At 36.8% G+C, this 14,101-nt stretch overlaps 1 protein-coding gene across 17 annotated transcripts in view; it reads right to left on the reverse strand.

The window, feature by feature from the left end:
• Positions 1–439: 439 nt before the first annotated feature.
• ERC2 (ELKS/RAB6-interacting/CAST family member 2) overlaps positions 440–14,101 on the reverse strand; it is a 416,897-nt gene continuing 403,235 nt past the window's right edge. For 15 of the 17 annotated variants that reach the window (XR_008451688.1, XR_008451687.1, XR_008451686.1 and 12 more), the window contains one exon: positions 440–3,572. The gene's annotated coding sequence lies outside the window, so the exon portion shown is untranslated. The remainder of the gene's footprint in view (positions 3,573–14,101) is intronic. The other 2 variants (XR_008451684.1, XR_008451683.1) reach the window with 1 other exon arrangement.

Below are 14,101 nucleotides of genomic sequence, written 5' to 3' on the forward strand. Positions count from 1 at the left end.
CGGGGAACCACTTACCAGGCAGCTGAAAAAGGAGCTGACTGTGCAGAGAATTTCACACCTTATGGCTTTTGGTCAGTAAAGTACATAAACAAAATGTAATTTTCTATGCAATTACACAGGGTCACACAAGAATATTATGTTTTAGAAACCCACTCAGAAGCATATTGCTCTCTAAGAGCCCAATCTGGAAAACGGTTCCTCACTTTAGTAAAGTTGCTTGTAAGCATTTCTGCGAGTGGGGCCTAGGAGACATTTTCCTTTTTATGCTTTCTTAAAACAGTTTATGTGATAGTAACAACAGGAAGATAAATTACTTTGAATGGTAGCAATTAGAGAAATAAGGAGTGTTATAGATTTACCATGTGGAAAACATCTCTCACACATTTTCTTGCAGTCATTAAACCTACTTTTAATGACACAACACTGATTTCAGAAAGAAACAAAGTTTATTTGATGAATATAAACAAGCTGATCAACACTAAATACTTCCCATACACATGATAACAATGTTATGAATTCTAAATACCTTAGTACTTTACACTTTACTAGACATTAAGTTACAATGACTGTCTATTACATGCCCACTGGTAATTTCTAGGAATTCCTTAGTTTCATATCAATGTCCTTAACCATATATCGATATCACAATCCAGAACATGCCACTCACTTGAAAAAAATATTACAAGAAGCACTATAGAATGATGATCTAAGGTAGATAGGGAATACTGACCCATTGCTGCAGAACATCACATTCAAACGTCACCCTACACACACAAAAATAACATTGCAGATATAGTTTATGTCGACACATCTGAGGTCTTTTCATAAACACTGTTTAAAAAATAAATCGAAACCCACTTTCAAATGAAAGTCGATGTGCAGGTACGTGCATACTGGATACACAAAATTCATTAAATACAAAATTCATACTGTACATTTAAATGAAAGAAAAAATGCAGTACAAGACTGATCTCACATTAAAATAATAATCGTTATCTTAAACGTTAACCAAAAGTTGGTTCACTTCTTTACACCTAAAGGGGGGAAAAAACCTACCAAACATTGCTCAAATAAAATATTTCCCAACATCACAGTGTTTATTGTAAACCCCGAGATTCTATTTTAGTATATGAAAAGATTTTCTCCAGACATCATAGAGTAATACACGAAATGAAAAGAAAGAACAAAAAAAGAGAAAGAAAGAAAGGAAGAGAAAAAGAAAGGAAAGGAAGAAAGGAAGAAGGGAAGAGAAAAAGAAAGGAGGAAAGGAAGAAAGGAAGAAAGGAGGAAAGGAAGAAAGGAAGAAAGGAAGAAAGGAAGAAAGGAAGAAAGGAAGAAAGGAAGAAAGGAGGAAAGGAAGAAAGGAAGAAAGGAGGAGCTTTCTTTTTAGGGAAAACTTTCTCTTTAGGGGCTAACTTGTAGGCCCTGATAAAAGTTTAGATCAATACTTTTAACAACATGAGTGGAGCAAAAATGCCCCTAAAATAATATCTGTGACAAAATTGGCACATACATATAAATATCTAACTATACAGCTTTGTATCTGTGACCCTATTTTTCCCCCCTAGTTTATTTCTTACTTCAAGTATTCAGTTGCAGAGTTAAGGTAAAGACCTGATTGTAAGAGACACAGATGATTGTCCCCTACTGTGACAACAAATTTGTCATGAGAAACTAGTTTTGTTGTCTGAGTTTCCAAGTGCAACATTTGTCATATGTGCTAAATATACTCCCAAAAGCTTTGCAGTTTTAAAAACAAAGATCTAAAATGCCATTGATAGTTAAAGGACAAACTTTTTAAACATGAATGAAATCGGGATTATCTATGCTATACTAATTCTATACATTTTACTCTATTTACTGAAGACAGTAGCATCCAGCAGGACCTCTGCTCGAATAAATTGCTCTTTGATTGCACCAAGAATCATGGTACAAATAAATAAAATATAATCTCTAGACAATAATTTTAAAGGGGTTACTATACGTATGGCTCATGTAGGATGTTTAGGGTTGATTGCACCACAGGTTCAAAAAATAATTTTTCTAAGTTCAGTGCAAGACTTCAGGAGTATCCATTTTGATTTATCTTTTTTTTTTACAGCAGCAAAGAAAAACTACGAAGGATTAAGGCCACCCATGCTTAAATTTATTGTTTGTCCTTTAAAAATGCAGATATTCTATTCCAACTCCCATCAGCATGGAAGCATTTCTTCCATGGACAAAAAGATGCCTCAATAAAATAGCCACACATTTGCACGTTTGCCAGACTGGCTGAAAATGTTCGTGGAGTCATTAGGATCCTCTCCTTGAGAAGTGGTAGTGATTTGACTATCAGTTATATTCTCTTACTGAATGTAATGACTTCACATGTTGGTTTTTTTTTCCTTTCATGTGCTTTAAATTTGTTTTACCAGATACATTTTGTTGATACAAACAGCCTTTAAGAGCTGTTTGTTCATTGGTATTTTCTTTAACATCAAAGATTCATTGGAGATTGTTTCTCAATGCAGAAAACAATAACAAACAGTTCCTCATTTACAGGAGACCTAGTGCATATACTGTATTCACAGCAATTTTATCTTATTTTTGTGTGTTTTTTCTTTTTTTAAAGAGTCCCAGCTTTTATTGTTGAAAACCTGTATGGATTTGGATGGTAAAAGGTTGATACGTCCTTGTGTATATGCCCATATATACACATACATATATATTTACATACACCTCAAGCTTTTACCATCCAGGAATAGATACATCTTGTATATAATCTTATTTATATTATATTTATGCTCAAATTAGATGTCCTATGCATTGTCAGAGACACACACCATATTTTCATAAATCTAATCTTTGTCATCAGTTATTAGTACCAAAAATTGATTTCATTTCCAACCTGGCCCAGAGCTTAATACCGGTTATACTATCAATGTTTTTTTGGTTTTGTTTTTAATTGTTATTATTTTATCAGTAGATGTAAGAAAACAGAGGAGGGTAAAGGCTTGGGGTTTATCATTTGGAAAAGCCCACATCTAACTGGGGGTAAGATTAATGCCAACACCCTTTTATAGCAATTTACTAATACCTCTTTGATAATCTAGTGCAATAGAAATGATACTTTAGAATAGACTAGGTATAATCAGCAAATGCAGATACCACACCTAAGAGAATCTGAATTACTCATAGAAATCAATATCAATTTACCAAAAATTAGTTAAATAACCTGTTTAACCAAACTTCATTAAAAAATAATATTCTGAACAGATGGTTTCTTTGTGAAAACAGAGTAACTTGCAAGACCCTCTAAAAACAGAAATGAAGATCTTGCTTCAACTCAATTTCTGCTTGAGTTCCTTCATTATTTTCCAAAGTATCTAATTTCAGAATAGACTACAAAAAATAATGGAGAAAATGCCAATTAATGCAGCATTTCATTAGGTATCAACCTTAGCATTAATTTTCTGCATCTGTGATCTTCTCCAGGATATCATGGTCATGTTTGGAGATCCAATGCAATAGATTACCATCATTACCTTCCACTGCTACATTGTTTTCTTCCTCTTTGCTAGTTCCTCTGACAACTGTAACAAGGGAATAAAAATTCTAATTAGTAACATGATTGAAGCATACAAGGCAACCTAGGGCTCATCTAATCACGGTTCTCATAGACCTCAGTGGATACATCGCTTTTCTAGGGACTATGGACTAAAGGAGGATTTAAATTTGATTTGAACCCACTTATTGTGTGCATAGGGTGGCAATTAATTTCACAGCTTATTTGTATCAAGAGTTCTCCTAACTGGGAAAGATTTTAAATTCCAAATTTTAAATTCTATTGTGCTTGTGATTCTGTAAATAGTGACTTTTCTGATCTTATCTGTAAGCACAATAGCTTTGAAGTGGAAATGCTATTAGTAAAAGCAAATATTTTTATTTGGAAACCAAAGGAGTAATCCAGTTATTCCTACTCAGTTCCATGGCAGGTGGGAATATGTAGGACCTCTAGCAACACTCCAGAACTGAAGGTACCAAACCCAATATTTTATTCTGATTTTTAAGCACTTCGAGCCCACTTTAATTTGTGAAACAGTGGAGAAAGGTTTTATGGACACGAGAAACTCAGATGGATGAAAGTTAAACTATACAACAATCTGTTATGTGTTTTCAGCCATGCAATCACTAATCAATGACTGTTGCTCTTCATGGCTTGTCTGGCATTGCTGAAATAGGAGACGCTCGGAAGTGGTAACTGGTGTAAGTCTGAGTCAGTCAATGGAAAGAGTCTTCCTGCTTTCCTTGAGCTTTGGATGAGGCTCCGTGTGTGACTTGCAAGTGACTACAGAGTGAGGCCTGAATGATTTTTATTGTTACACTAGTTCTATTGCAAGCAAACAGCACAGTGTTCTTGAACAGAGCACAGTGAATTAGTCTTATTCACATAATCTGTATATCAGATGAGTGGGAGGAATTAAGTGATTCCTTTACAGGACAGTTGTTCATTTATCTACTCACTTTGTTTCTAGAAATGTAGAAATGCATTATGTATGGGATTCTTCATTTTTGCCCTTACATTTATGTAACCTTAGAAGTTTCCAAAAGATCCAATTCTATGAAGAATAAATTGCCATAGAATGCTCACATTTTTGCATACAGCTGAAAAATTGTTATGCTTTGTAAATAGAACTAGTTGACTAAAACACCTCTTTAAATTTTAGAACCTAATAATTAGCAGAGTAATTATTCTGTGAATTAAAGTGAAACTGTGTTTACAGAATAAACTTGCAAATCATTTTAAATCCCTATTTTCAAGTTCATGTCTTTGTGGCAAATATGGCAACATATAACGGTTTATATAATACAAACTTAAATTAACAGTTTTACTTCTCCAATGGGAAGTTGGTACAATTTTTCTGGTTAAAACACTTAGGGACTAATCCAATGCCCACCGAAATGTGGAAGGGTTCCCACTGATTTTAACAGGTTTGGGATCTGGCCCTTGAATGGAGAAAAAAAAATGACTTCTGCAGAGCTGGAAAGCCAGGGAGTTCCTAAAGTAGATCATGTTACTAGTTCTGGCACATAAAATCATTGCAAACGTTTTATGAAAACTGTAAGTCAGAGCATGCGTTACGTTTTGTGAACTGTGCATAGTTCCCATTCTTTTGTGTGCCGAGTATTTCTTAATCATCGTTCAAAGAGATATATAGACATAGGAAGCCCCCATATAAATTAACGAGGAGAGTACATTCCAGAAACCGTAGCACAAAAATGTCATTATTTTTTTAACAGGTTCACTAAAACATAATCACAGCAAATCTTCAATATACTTGATATTTTACAAGCTGAAGTTCTTTTGCAATTAACACTCATTTATGCTTTTAAAAATAAGAACCCAGAATAAAGTGTCCAATCTGAGGAAGAACAACATATCACAGACTACCACCTTTCTCTGGCTTGCTCCCCAAATTTTCCTCAGGATTTTAGTATAGAATGAACCCCCCGAATAAACCCCACCCTCTTAATCAACCCACCCATTCATCAGGAAACCATATACGTATTGGAAGTGTAACAAAAACTTGTTCACCACAGGTAGGAAATGCAAAGTATTTCTCAAGTAAGTCAAATAAATATATAAAAGGATATTGCTGTCAAATACCAACCGACGTTGAGTAAATTAAATTTATATTTGTTTCTCCAATGCTGTACTTGGTATAGGTCACTGAACCTCTAAAACAGAAATAAAACCTGGTAGCAGACATTGGGCCTGAGATTCAGCAGCGCTCCAGCTGAATTCAGTCTTATGAGTTTGGCACCTCTGACAGTCCCATTAGATACCAGTCAATGAAAACAGCAGAAGGATGTGAAGATATAAAAGTGTAGTAGCCCACAAATATTTGTTCAGATTGTTTTTCCTTTGGATAAAGACACCTGCCTGATTACTACTTTTTACCTCCAATCCTTTCCTCTCGGCAGTGATTTGCAGAAACAAGCTGGAGAGGGTGGGTAAACACAAAGGGGTTAAAGGGGAAACTGTTTAACAACAGTAGTAAAATGCAGGCTATTTTTGACATCTGGGTTAATGTCCATTATGCTCCATATGCTTTCCAAATGTTTGCAACAAGCACCCAGATACAAAAACAGATACCCATTCACATAGGCTTAAATTGCCCTCTCCTAACCTGTTACACATGGTACCTACATAAAAGGCCAACAACTGATATGGTAATTAGTGAGTCGGAAAGAGAGGGAATAGCCAGTTTATTGCAGGGAATTGGTATCTGACCAAATGTTAGTAGAGAAGGATATCATTAATGAAAACCCGTTAGGGCTATTTCTGCTCCTTAATCTACGACAAAGCATCTGCATTATAATGTGACGTCTTTTAAAACGCTGTCAGGATGAAATCCTGTTTCCTTCTCTGGACTCATTCATCATTACTGCGATCAGAGTACCAACAAACGATGGGAAATTATTCCATTTTCTGAAAATGAGTAACTAGACTAAAGAGCAGTACTTCTCAAGTGACCTCCTGGAACTCAATTGTGCCTCTTGTAACAACAAAATCTAAATGACATGAAGAAAAAAAATGCATTCTCAATTTTTACTTTTGTCTGTCCAAATCATGTAAAGAATGACATGATTAACTAAGACAAAGCCCTGGCACACTACTGTTCTTAGTTCTGTCCCTAGCTTATTGTGTGACTAAGGAAAAAGTTGTGTGATTTTCCTGTGCCTAACTTGCTCTTTGCTGTAGCAGGGATAACATAACGCTCCGCACAGGAATTCACAAGGCTTAATGTTTGTAATGTGCCTTAATAGTCTTGGATGAGTGCTAAGTATTATTATTTTTCAGTTCCTGAAGTTGATTAAAACTGAAATAACATAGTAAAAATTAAATTAATATATTACATTACAAGTAAAGAGCAAGCACGTGGTTTGTAGCACTTTTAACACCGACGTATTACAGACTAGGTGACTCCCAAGGTCTGTAATGACATGTACCATGTGGGCACAACTCAACAACTGCAGAATCCCCCCCAGATGTTTGATTCAGCCAAAAATCTGTTCGTGGCTTCTGTGCGAGCCCAGAGCTCAGACCAGTGGGAGCACTGCGGGCTGCTTTTCCCCTGGCCCTGAAGTGCAACTGCAAACAGGATCACAGTCCAGATATTTGCATCTCAGCACAAGAAACAATATTAGGTAGCACAGATCTCCACTACATAATTCCCTCCACCTAAGATATGAAAACGGCATGATATACACTACTTCAATTTCTCTGTCATTACAATCCTGGTAATAAATACTGGTTTTGCTACTTCCTCCTGGCCTAACTCTCATGGAAAGAATGAAAACCCACCTCTCTTTCTAAAGAATACAGTAACCTGTTAACGCCTGTTACATTGATGTGAAAATCTTTGGCAAAGAGGGCAAAGAAGACAAATTATTAAGTCATAAAGTTGTATCCAACCTACGTAGAAAACTTTCAATGCCGAAATGCCAGAGACACCTAAGACACTTGTTGAGTTGAGTGAAAAGGTAAAATCTAGTTTAAATTTATAGCATTCCTTCAGTGTCCCTCTAGGAGTTTGGCTTTTTGCCAGTGTTCCTTGTTAAAAATTTGTTAAACGTGTTTGGCATTAATGCAAACACAAAGTGCTCATTTGTTACAAATTCTATTGGAATGCATTCATTTAAGGCAATGAAGTAGTTACCAGAAAAGAAAAAATGTTCATTAAGTACATTTTAAAAATACAATGATGTATGCGGTGCATAACTATGGCGCCCCAGTGGCTATATAAATATCTGACAGAATAACCACAAGTTGTGTTTGGTTTGAAATTGGAATCTTTTAAACATAACAGATAGAACAAAACCTGGTTTTGTTTGTTGTCAAAACTGATGTTAGTCTTTCTTGTTTAGAACTAGTTAAAATAACCGAGGTTTTGGCATACAGCTTCTTACATCTCAAATCAATAAAACCCACAGGTTAAAGTAATGCTAAAGGAAGTTTCTTGATTTGAACGGTAAGTGCAGCACTGCACATTATCTGGAGAATGCTGAACACAGAAAGTAAACAGCCTGCTTGGAGGAGAACAAATTTGAGTCATTCTTAAAAACTCCACTTAAGGAAATGTTACCTAGGGGATCTGCAACTGTCTGACGACGCTCAGGTAAACCAAGGCAAAGGTGGCCTCCTCTGCTCTTAACGCACTAATCCTTGCAGAAAAGAAACCTAGCGTACAAAATTCTAATCTAAAATTTTCTCTTCTATAATAACGTGAAATATCCCTGATAACAATAACTCTTCATTTTGATTAAGCCATTCTGGGGCGTATTTCTTAGAGGCTAGAAAATATCTTCTCAGCTACATTGTAAAAGTAGAACCATTTTTCTTTTCACTTTTTCAATGATTTATAGTTACTTGGAATAAAGCTTAATGGTAAATGCACGAGTAAACTATTTTAAAAGAAAGTTCTAGAAACTGTGTGACTTAATTAAATATTGAAAGGTTCACAAGAAACTTCAGTATAAGAAGTTATTTATAACGACAAAATTAACTTTGTTCCAATTCTGGCAAAGAAATTATTTAGCCCATTTGTTGCTATTTATGTTTTTTATTCATTACACAGTAAACTTCAGAAGGATCTGCAGCTGGTGGTAGAATCACTGCATGAGTGTGATGAACTTTCCATATTGCTATAATGCCAGAATTGTTAATCTCAGTTAGGGATAAAAGCAGATACCATTGGGATGAATAAAATCAAATGGATTCAAGCCCTCTAGAGAATAAGAGTCCTTGAAAACTACTGTACAATTATATGATAAAATTAGATGAAGTTTATGAACCTTGAGATTATTTGGACAAGGATGCCTTCTCTACTGGGAATGCATATAAATCAAAATTAGACAAGAGGTATAAGAGTTGAAAGACATTTTTTTTTTAATAAACTTGTTTTCATTAAACAAGTCTAGCCCAAAGCTCTTCAGAAAGATGAGAAAAGTCAGCACATATTCTTCAATCTGTCACTTTCACACTGAATTAAAAAGAGGTTTATGGGAAATGTTAAGGATGGCTTCAGACTAAGCGCTCTTCAGTGGGCTGAGCTGGAGCACGTTGATGATCATGGAAGAATTTCCATCGACTCCAGCAAAGCCAAGAGCCACTCATGGAGGCAGCAGTGACTCAACAGTGCAGGGCATGGAGCTCTTTGTCAAGACATTTATGACTTCCTTAAGATGCAGCATGTGAGACCATTAAGACTTTTTTTTACTGCTTAAATGAAACAGAAGTGACAAATAAAGAAGAGTTCTTGGGTGAAGTGGTTCAAACAACAAGAGTTCCCAATGTGATCCTAAAAACTGTCAATAGCAGAGATTACTTAATGAAATCTGAAGGAGCTTTTTTTTCATCCTTGCTGATGTGGAATGCCATTTATTCTCATGCTAGGGACTAATTAGGGGCCTTTTTTGAAGATCAAGGTTTTGCGATCTCTGCTTCTTAATAACATGGTTTGCCTGTCTGCCACCTGGGACAAGGCAAGGCACTCACTCTAACTCCTGAACAGCAGGCACTGCCTTAGGCCATTGCAAGTGCAGGCAGGAAACTGATCCTGCCTTTTCAGTTGTTTAACCCATTCGCTGCCAACCCTCTGCAAGCCCACTCAAAGTCCGGAATAGGCAGTGACCAATCCAGTGGCAAAGCATTAATTTAATATAATAAAAAAAATAATGCGGCTGGAAAACCGACATGAAGAGCAAAGTTAATGTATCGATACAGTGATATAGATGGCATCGGAAATGCTGCTTTGCTTACAGACCGGCTTGAACACGTGTGGCAGCGCTTGCTGCAAATCCACATACCGCTTGCTGTGCTCCGAGCAGACAGACAGTTCGTGTTTCTGTTGCTGGGAAAAGAAGTGGTTAAATAAAAGCTGTGTCAAGCCCCCAATCTAATAAGTCATCTTATTAGGAAGTTGTGATGCCCTGTTTGCCCTAGCCTGTGGCTTGTCTGCTCCACTGAAAGGTCTCCTGCTGGGACCTTTGTGGCATTATATGAGGTAGAGAAGGCTGCTGCAATATATGAGCCTTGGTTTCGAGCAGCCAAAACAGCAGGAGAACTAAGCTGCAAAGAATTAAACGTGTAACAACTTTGTAAAAGCACAGACAGTGATTGAGGTTGGCCCTTTTGCTGTTGACACATTCTGGCCCCTGTAGGTTGTGGTCACTAAGCCCATTAGAGTTGCAGTGTGGCAACACGGAGTTCAGCAAGTTCAATGTGTTTCTGTTTTATTTCTAAATACTGGACGCAAGCTGGCAGTGATAGGAGGGTGCAGTATGGCACCAGAAATATGTCATAAACACAGTCGTCATTGTCAGGGATGTGAAATTACTGTTCAAACTATTTATTTTTGGCAGATGGAGGTTGGGTGTATTTTTGCATTTTGTTAACTGAAATTTAATTGCAACTCGCTGCATGTTTTGTTAATTTTTTTTTTTTTTTCAAAAAAGGAAAGCTCAAGATACTGTTTTCTCTTAAAAGAGAGGATTTTCACTGGATAGAGAAATCCTTGTTGCTAGAAATCCATTGCAAAATGAAAACAGAAAAGAAAGAACCCACTAAAATCTCAACTGGGATAAGTTTCACTTATGAGCATCCACTTATTTCAATCAACACTCCCCACTGCTCTCATTTTTTCATTTCTTTAAGATAAAATATATACTGAATTCAGATTTTAAAATCTGGATTGTGAACTGGACAAGAAAGATTAATCAAATTAATGAAAGGAGATATCACAGACGTAACCGAGGGGTAGATCTAAATTATAAACTCTAATTTGAGATAAAAATTAGAAGAATGGTATCCATCCTGTCTCCCTAAGGATTAATTTTTTTCGAGGGACTGGTGCAAGGTTGCTATTGTACTTTGATGGGGATGCTTTGATGATGAGCTCTGAAGGTTCTCTTTGCCTTTCAAAGCTGCAATGAGGTCCCATGTTTTGTAAATCCCTGCAGATTCCTCGCAGCCAGGCGTTCCCAGTCCGTAGATATGCCTCAAGCCTGTTAGGTGTTGCTGCTGCCCTCATTCCTAAAAAAGCTACAGCTTACGTAAGCCGTTAAATGTGCAGAGAACGATAAAGACAGGTCACAGGTGAAGAAGGGAAGGGGTTGGCAATCTTTTGTTCTTTCTGCCCACATGCATTTCCCTGGTGCCCTCCCCTGTTTCTTCGTGAGTGAGGTAACAGGGTTTTTAATCCGGTGTTGTCACCCTTTGGGTGCACGCGGCTCACTGCTGCTGGCAGCGCCGCTGAGGCCTCAGTATGTTCTGACTCGCTGATCCACAGAAATGATTGGCCACTCCTTCTGGAGGAACAAAAATACTATCAAAGGCAAAGCACATTCTTGCTTTGGCCACCAGTGATGAAGGAGGGTTTCTTTTCTGTTCTTAGAATTCTGCCTGAGCCAAGCGAGGTCATAGCTGTGGCTTTGCTCTGGATGTGGGGAATTTCTAGAATTTGTAGGACTTATTTTTCCTGTCATCTTTTCAGATTGGCTGATAGCTTGGGACTAGAAGGAAATTCTTAAAATCTCATACATATTTGCCCGGTTGTAGAGAGTATTGACTTGGTTTTCACCTCATGCATCCTACCAGAGTCAGTCAATATTTAACAGCTAAAATTGGCGGGCTGTTGTGCTTGGATAACCCTAGTTACTGTGGCTGTCACCACACTCTGTTGTTAGAAGCATATTGGTTACTAGATGTTATACCAGAGTAAATACTAATAAATTTGGTGGTTGTGGGGAGGAAGTTTAATCCAAAAGCATTCCAGCCAATAAGCAGGCATACAAGGGCTGTACTCCACCTTTTGATGTATCCAAAGGCTGGATGGAGTCGAGAGGAAGAGAGGTGGTGAGGGTTGAGTGCAAGTTTGAGGTACTTCATGTGTGGGCTTATTTCTTCCCTTAGGAAAAGGCTGGATTCTTGGCTAGAGAGGACAAGTCTCCTTGGAAGTGCAGGGCATAGCGTGGTGTCCTTAGGGCAGATGACTTGAATAAATTGGCAGAAGTTTGCTGGGATTATCTTTTTCTTAGCCAAATAATAATAAGAAAATTAATAAAGATGTATCTAATGGCTTGCGTCTGCTTTTCCAATCACCTTAGATTGCTTATCTTCTAAAGTCAGCAATAAATTAATGAGCTTCAGAGTATTGCTCTGTGATCTGAATATTTGTACCAACAGCTGTACATCCCTATCTATACTTCATAATTTAGGTAAACCATTAACATGCCATTTCATTAGGTTGTTCTGCTAGTTAATAGCCCTGTGTTCTTTAAAGTTATCCTATTAGTTATATTTAAATACTAGCTGTGCTGTGGAGGGCATTATGAGGTATGCTTATTGTATTACTAATAATAGAAAAGAAATCAATATGCCAAAGGAGAGGTCAGAGTTTTGTTATATACCAAAGCCTGTTTTGCAGTACATGAGATGCACTCAGATCTTCTTCCCTCCAATGATCCTAAATATTTTTTATTTTACGTGGTTCATGATTTGATCCTACTCCTAAAAGTGAAGTGTGATATTTACAGTTGCATCTTTTAATGTCAAAAAGAAAGAGATACAGCTAAGAAAAGTGCTAGTAGGTCTGGTCTATTTGAAGTAAGACCAATGCTGGATCCACTTAAAACTCCTTGAACTGCTAAAGCATTACAATGACTGTGTGTGGCAGTGTGAACATGACCATACACGCTTGACAGCTAGTTATTTTTTAAATACCCATCCAAACAACACGCAGCATTTTGAAATCTAACTTGTGTGGTCTAATTATGCAATGATTTTTATACTTTAGGTCCCAATATTATGAGCTTCTCCACAATTATGGGTCTGCCCACGCATTTCTCAGTGCACGATAGGGAAGACATAGGGACCAGTCTGGTAAGCATATAGGCATATGTTTTAGTTTTCAATCTAAGTGAGACATGTATGTGCATCTAACATTAGGATAACGCTTAAGACTCCATCCTGAAAGGGACCTTACAGGCTATCCTTTTACTAAGGGCATGCATAAAACACATGCCATGCAGATCAAAGACCCTGTTATCAGCATACCAACAATAATCACTATGGCATAAAGGGAAATAATAAGATAGCAACGAGAAATTTGTTTAAGCAAAATTCTATTCCCCCCAAATCTCCAAATACCATCTTTTTAGCCATTTGTGAAATTAAAAGCAAGCAAGTCTGTAAGAGTTAGCGAGATCAGAGGCTTAGATTGCAAGATTTCCAAAGGAGATGATCATATCTTCTATGCAATTGTCCAATGACAGGTAAACACACAGATCTAAAATATGAACTTCATTGTTAGTAACCTTATGAGCAAAAATAATCACTACAGTCCATCATTAATCACAATTTACACTATAGTAATTTTTCTAGAGAACTCCAATTCTCCATGCCCATTTTCTATCCCCTCTCAATCTCCCATTCCAATTGTGCACAGACGTTCTCTATTTTTTCTCTGCCTATTTTTCTGCTTTCTTAAGCTTTATTTCTCCCCATTCTCTTCAGCAGTGCTCTTACCCCTCTGTCAGTCTCAGTTGCCAATCTCTGACCAACTCATTGCTGAGGGATGGTAATTCTGTGATATCATCACCGTCTACTCTCCCTGCATAATGCATTTTTTTTTTGTTAGAACAAGATAAAACACAAGATGAGTAATTCACAAAAGTATTTTTGAGATCAACAATTTGCTAATTAAAAACAATGAAAAAAAAATCAGATGACACTCTTCTTGTTCTTGCACAAATGTGTCAAACCCACTGAGGAAAAAGTAAAGCCCAGAGTGGAACATAACCCATAGAAACAACTTGGAAAATAAGAACAATGATAACAACGATAGCAGTCCAAACCTTGATCATTACTCCATTAAGTTTAAAGAGAATAGAAAAAAATCTCTTCCAGTGAAACAACTATATCACAAGAAAGCCATGATAGTTTTACGTTTACTTTCCAGAACCTTGTTCTTATTAGACCATCCAATAGAGGAAGAGAAAACCAAATTTAAGAACACATCCTAATTTCTCTTTACTTATTCTAAATATAGATAAAATT

The sequence above is a fragment of the Cuculus canorus genome, chromosome 11 (assembly GCF_017976375.1).
Source record: "Cuculus canorus isolate bCucCan1 chromosome 11, bCucCan1.pri, whole genome shotgun sequence".
In the NCBI taxonomy this organism is placed as follows: Eukaryota; Metazoa; Chordata; class Aves; order Cuculiformes; family Cuculidae; genus Cuculus; species Cuculus canorus.